Genomic DNA, 5,988 nt, shown 5'->3' on the forward strand with positions numbered 1-5,988 from the left:
CTCAGAGCTTCTTCAGTCTCCTCAGACCATTTCTTCACTGTGTGTGTCACAACTGGTTCTCTGTGTACCAAGGGTTTGTACACAGGCTGGAGATGAACCAGGTTGTGATCTGAGCCCCCCAGGGGAGGCAGAGGTGATGAGCTGTATGCCTCCTTGATGTTGGCATACAGTAGATCCAGTGTGTTGGTATTCCTGGTGTGGCAGGTGACATACTGGGTGAAGGTGGGGAGAGTGGAGGACAGGGAGACGTGGTTAAAGTCCCCTGAGATCAGAAAGAGGGCCTGTGGGTGCTGTGTTTGGAGTCTGCTGGTAGTAGCATGGAGGACATCGCAGGCTGCAGCAGCGTTAGCAGAGGGCGGCACATACACAGTTATCACAATAACATGTGAAAACTCCCGAGGAAGATAGTGCGGTCTCATACCAACAGCGAGCAGTTCAATGTCCTTACTGCAGAGCGTCTCTTTGATGGTTAGATGTCTGGAGTTGCACCATCTATCGTTCACAAACACAGCCAGACCCCCGCCCCTCTTCTTACCACTCTCCTTGGTTCTGTCGGCACGGATCAAATGATCAAACGGATCGCATTTATTTTGTTGCAACTATGATGAAAGAATTGATTGAAATATCATTCCCCTGATGGGAAAGGTAAAATATAATTACCCAGCGCTGCACTAACCTAATTCCATACATATGACATTGTGGTAGATTGATTCAACAGCAGATGGTGCTATCAATTATTGAGCCTACGAACACGACTCTACCCCCAATCAGATTAAGTAGATTATGCAAACATCAACTCCCTTATGATCCAGACTCTGTTTCTTAGATCAACATACAGCATTATGTCAATCTAAAGATGAATAGCCCCTGACACCATCTATCTATCTATCTATCTATCTATCTATCTATCTATCTATCTATCTATCTATCTATCTATCTATCTATCTATCTATCTATCTATCTATCTATCTATCTATCTATCTATCGTTCAGTCTTAAGGCTTTATTGCCTCCAGGGAGTATTGTGTGTTTAATGTATGCAGTTTTTTAAATCTGACCTAAATATGCTACATGATGATTTCTCCACTACATACCATCATGGAGTCACTGCCAGGGTATTCCACCCAACCCCGTGCACGTCCCCTAATCCTGTTAACCCACTCCAACTGTGTGGAGAAGCAAGAGAGAGTAGGAGAGAGCCCGGGGCGAAGACGACATTGTACCCCTCCACCCCGCTGAGATCCAATTGAAGAAACAAGTGCTTGGTACAAAGTGAAGCTCCTTGGCTCACTGTGACATTAATACATGACTAGTGTAAAAAAAAAAAAAAAGAAAGAAAGAAAAAAACCTTCCTGTGATCTACTGCGTATAAATCTGGAGAACAAGATATTGAAACGTGGGGGTGCAGAGGAAGAGGAAGCAAACATTTGAGTTGGTGTTTACAGCGGCTCATGTTGTAAAGCACCTAATCTACTGGCGTGGCCAGCAACCTGCAAAATCAGCCAGATTCAGTGTCAGTGTTACCAACTGACAACAATCTTTAATGAAAATTCAATCCTCTGTGATAGCTCGAATAGGTTTTACCCCAACTGTGATTCAGAATTAGATGAGCAGAAGAAAATGGATGGATGGATGGATGGATGGATGGATGGATGGATGGATGGATGGATGGATGGATGTTTTGTAGTGCTGAAGATTTGTCAGCTTGTCAGAACCAGTCATTAACAACATCCCACTCCATCTCTGCTTGGGTGCTTTCTAAGCAACCAACTGATGACTTTATAAATAATTAGCATAGCTTGCAAGTCGTAACAGTTTATTAACAGCAACATTAACAACATTAACTGCAAACTTGATGGCAAGAAAGACAAAAATGTGTGAGTATTATAGTAATTACTTACTTAGACTATTTCTTGTGCATGTTTTGTCTTAATTTTATTCCTGAAATTATGACCAGATGTGTGTATCCCATCTCCTCATATATGTTAATATGATCATGTTAATAACTTCAATTTTCCCAATAATTTTCATCTTTTTCCATCTCTTTCTCCATTATTCATTCATTTGCTACTCTCATAACAAGTACAACTATTACAACATTAGCACTCTCATATATATATATATATATATATATATATATATATATATATATATATATATATAAATTCCAAAACGTTTTAAGGAAGTGCTGCTGCTTGATGAACAAACATTTCTGGTCCAGTTTGTGAATCGACAAAGTTCCACATGACTGCTTTTAATTGCATTCAAAGCCTTTTTGAAAATCAAACACTAACCTTCCCACCACCCTTTGCTTGCGAATTTCATCACATAATGATCGTGTTGTTTGTGTGTTTGTGCAGTCATTAGTTTACTTGTAGACAGGTATTGGGGTCATTGTTTGTCAGTGATAAAACCCGACCTCTGGAATGATAAGACGGAGCCTTTCTGCGCTAAGCTGCTCTTAACAACATGTTTTGATTCACACTCAGCCGGAAAAGAGTGTTAACTTAAAAGAGTGAGGGAGTGGGCGCGCACGGCATCATTAGCTGTAGTTATAACATCTACACATTTTACATTATGAATAAATGCGCATTTCAGGGAGGAATGACATTCAAGTTACGTCACTATGGTAGATTTCACAGTAGATCTTTTTTTTTTTTTTTTATTGCAAAAACATCCTTGTAAGCAGAGCTCCCAGTGCTGGAAGATAAACTGCTGTGGGTGGCTGATAGCGCAGAGATTTTAAATCCTTTACAGTAAACGCTGCCACAGCTTTTGACTGGCTGTGGTTTCCTCTGTTGGCTTTATAACTCTGCTGCAATGTGGGCCCTAGCAGATGTGGGATATTCCCATTTCAGAGTTGCTTTGCTCAAGTCCTTTCTGTGTCAAAGCATTCATTGTTTGAGGAAAGCTTTGGCTGTGCTGGAGTCACATCTATAAAACTGTACCAAGTCCAGCTTTAGTATTGAGCCCATTTTTATACTCCACCCAGAACTGTATGCATTAGACACCCTGTACAACGATCCCAAAGTTACACCACATATTTTAGGCTCAGTTATACAAAATAAGATCAAGCTGCTAAAATGTTCTCCTTATGCACAAGAGCACAGAGCTGCCACGTGGCAAAATGTGTAAACTTTCTGTTCCCACCTTAATCTTAAGTGCATTCATGTGGTGTGAAAGTGAGCTCCTGAAAGTTCATGTGAGCACCCCTCAAAGGTGGAACGATCATTCTAAAAGCTGGCGAAAAGTGTCAGCAGAAATATAGAGGGAGGACGTTTGGTGGTGCAAATGTACATACTGCATAAACATTGTAGCAAATATCCAATTTCTTCCACTTATCCTGTTCAAGGTCAGGGGGGGGCTGGAGCCTATCCCAGCTGCCATAGGGCAAGAGGCAGCCTGTCGCAGAGAGACAGAAAACCGGTCACACTCACACCTATGAATGTGAGTGTTTTTAGAGTGACCAATTAACCTAACCCCAGTAACTGTGTGTCTTTGGACTGTGGGAGGAAACCCACGCAGACATGGGGAGAACATGCAAACTCCACACAGCAAGAGGTCCGGTCAAAGGTGAAATCAAACTCTGGCCTTCTAGATATCATTCTAGCTGTGAGGGAGCAGTGCTGACCACCACACAACTGTGCTGCCCTTGTAGCAAACAATTAGTTTGTATTATGGTATCAGGTTGTAATGTTGCTGTCCGTGTATCTTTGTTGGCATATCAATAATATATAAAAAAAAAACAACAACAGAAAAAAAAAACACCGTGCTGTCCCACAGATCTTTGTAGCATCCATGTTTTTTTCCATACAATCCAATTTAAAAAGCACATTATGGAGTGGGACAAACCACTTCCAATTCTGGAAAGATTGCCAGCCAAAGAGCACATGAACGTGGTTATTCTAAGTATGACAACTTAAAACTTAAATGGAATTGACTTTTGAATATGTGCAACTTTTTTTTGTGTGCCAAATTATCTCTGCTTAAACTGTCTGAAAAAAACCTCTTCTTTGGTTTTATTCATTTTAACTCTGCAAGTGTGCCGAGAAGTGAGAGGACTGCATTATAAGCTTTTCACTCTCATTTACAGGAAAAAAAATTACATTCCTGTCAGACTGTGTAAGATCACATTCAAATAATTATACCGCAGCCGGTACTGAAAGGATGAGAGATGGTGATTATGTAGTGGAAGCAGATTATTTCATTCAGCTGATTCAGTGGCTGATTACACAGTTTATGTTGCACTGTAGATCGCTGATGAAATAATTCATTGGGTTTATGTGTCTGCAGTTGAATAAATCATCAGTCTGGCATGTTAAAGATACAGTATGTTAGAGGTTTACGGCACACATTGTCCACTATTCTTTTGGGGCAAATGAGTGAAGTGTGAATGAAATCTCATTACTAACAGGAAGAAACACACCACCCAGTTTAAATAGGCTTTTTCATGCTGAATGAATGAGTCTCTATTTACTGTAACGGTCTTTAAATGTGAGATACAAAATTAGGTAGATATGCAACATTTTCTGTTAGGGCCTGTACACATGATATATATTGATCACTATGGCGTATTATAGACTTTAATTGTTGTTTTGTACACATTTAACATGTTAAACCAACAATGTGTTTTATCATGTGTCTTTTTTTATACCATGCTTCGTGAATAGTAGCTATAATTCTGACCGGAGCACATGAGCATACAGAGGGGGATGTAGCTCAGTGGTAGAGCGCATGCTTCGCATGTATGAGGTCCTGGGTTCAATCCCCAGCATCTCCATTTAGCATCTACATTAGTTTGCTTGTGCTGTTTAGCTCACATAGCACTGAATATCTATTAAAAGTTGTTCCAATTCCAAGTGAAGGCATGAAAAGCTCTCAGCTACTAAATAAGATCTCTTCCATCAGTTATTTCTCCCGCCTGTCTTCTCACCTGAAACTTGTGATATATGAAGGTGAAATATGGGTCATATGCAATGTCCGCTCATCATACTCTTTGATTATGTCATCTGTCTCTTTACTGCAAGCCGTGGGGGCGGGGTGGGGTTGCAGAATAAGAGTGCAAAGAGGTGGTATGAGGAGTAAAGAAACAAAGAGAAGGGGTAAACTGATCCTTGGCTGATGGAAATTGAAAACACGTTAATGAAGACTGCAGCCTTGGCTTGGTTCAATAATCGGCACATGAACAAGCTTTATTAATTTCATCAGGACGGAGAACAGGTTTATGGAGGGAAGGAGGGAGGGATGGATCCAGCTGGGTGTCTGCTCACATGACAACAGCTCCTTCATTTTAAGATTTTGCAAGCCAAGACTGAGAGAAATTCAGAGGGGATTAAAAGGAGAGAGGAGGAGTGACAGGAGGACAGGAGGGAGGAGAAAGAGAGTGGCATCCGTCCCTCCCAAACATCTGCTCACTGATTAGCAGGAGAGGAGAGGCGAGCAGAGGACAGGAGAGGAGGAGAGTTTAAAGTTAGTCTGAGAGCTTAAAATAGACGCAGAAGAGTGGGGCAGAGGAAATAAATCATATGTTCTTTAAATACTGCATGAGATTAGAAAATATATTATTGAACTGTAAGTCCCTTTTAAGAAAAAAGTGCTCATCTCTCATGGTGAGTAAGATTCAGCGTGCACATCTCATCCGTGCCTAATATCTTTCCTCGTACTGTATGTGTGGACTAAAGGGAAAGCAGCCTGCCCTGTATGTATGCATGGACAAAAAAAAAAAAAAAAATTAACTGTGAAGTATCTTTAAAAAAAAAAAAAAAAAAATTAGCACTCTTGGCTGCGTTTCAGCACAGAGAATCCATCATTGCAATGGAACTGAAATAAAATTTCCACGCTGTAATAAAATGGGTGGATTTTGATCTTTCTGACAAAAGGCATCATGTGATGTATAATACAGGCAACACAGAAAACCAGTAACGATGACAATTTGGGGAACAGCAGTTTGCACTTCTCCCAGGAGGTGCTGCAAAATTTCACAGTTCTC

At 40.6% G+C, this 5,988-nt stretch overlaps 1 non-coding gene across 1 annotated transcript; it reads left to right on the top strand.

The window, feature by feature from the left end:
* The first annotated feature begins 4,707 nt into the window (after nucleotides 1-4,707).
* On the top strand, nucleotides 4,708-4,779 carry trnaa-cgc (transfer RNA alanine (anticodon CGC)). Its single transcript has one exon. It is a non-coding gene; the product is annotated as a tRNA-Ala (tRNA).
* Nucleotides 4,780-5,988: the final 1,209 nt, after the last annotated feature.

This window comes from Archocentrus centrarchus (genome assembly GCF_007364275.1).
Source record: "Archocentrus centrarchus isolate MPI-CPG fArcCen1 chromosome 18 unlocalized genomic scaffold, fArcCen1 scaffold_23_ctg1, whole genome shotgun sequence".
In the NCBI taxonomy this organism is placed as follows: domain Eukaryota; kingdom Metazoa; phylum Chordata; class Actinopteri; order Cichliformes; family Cichlidae; genus Archocentrus; species Archocentrus centrarchus.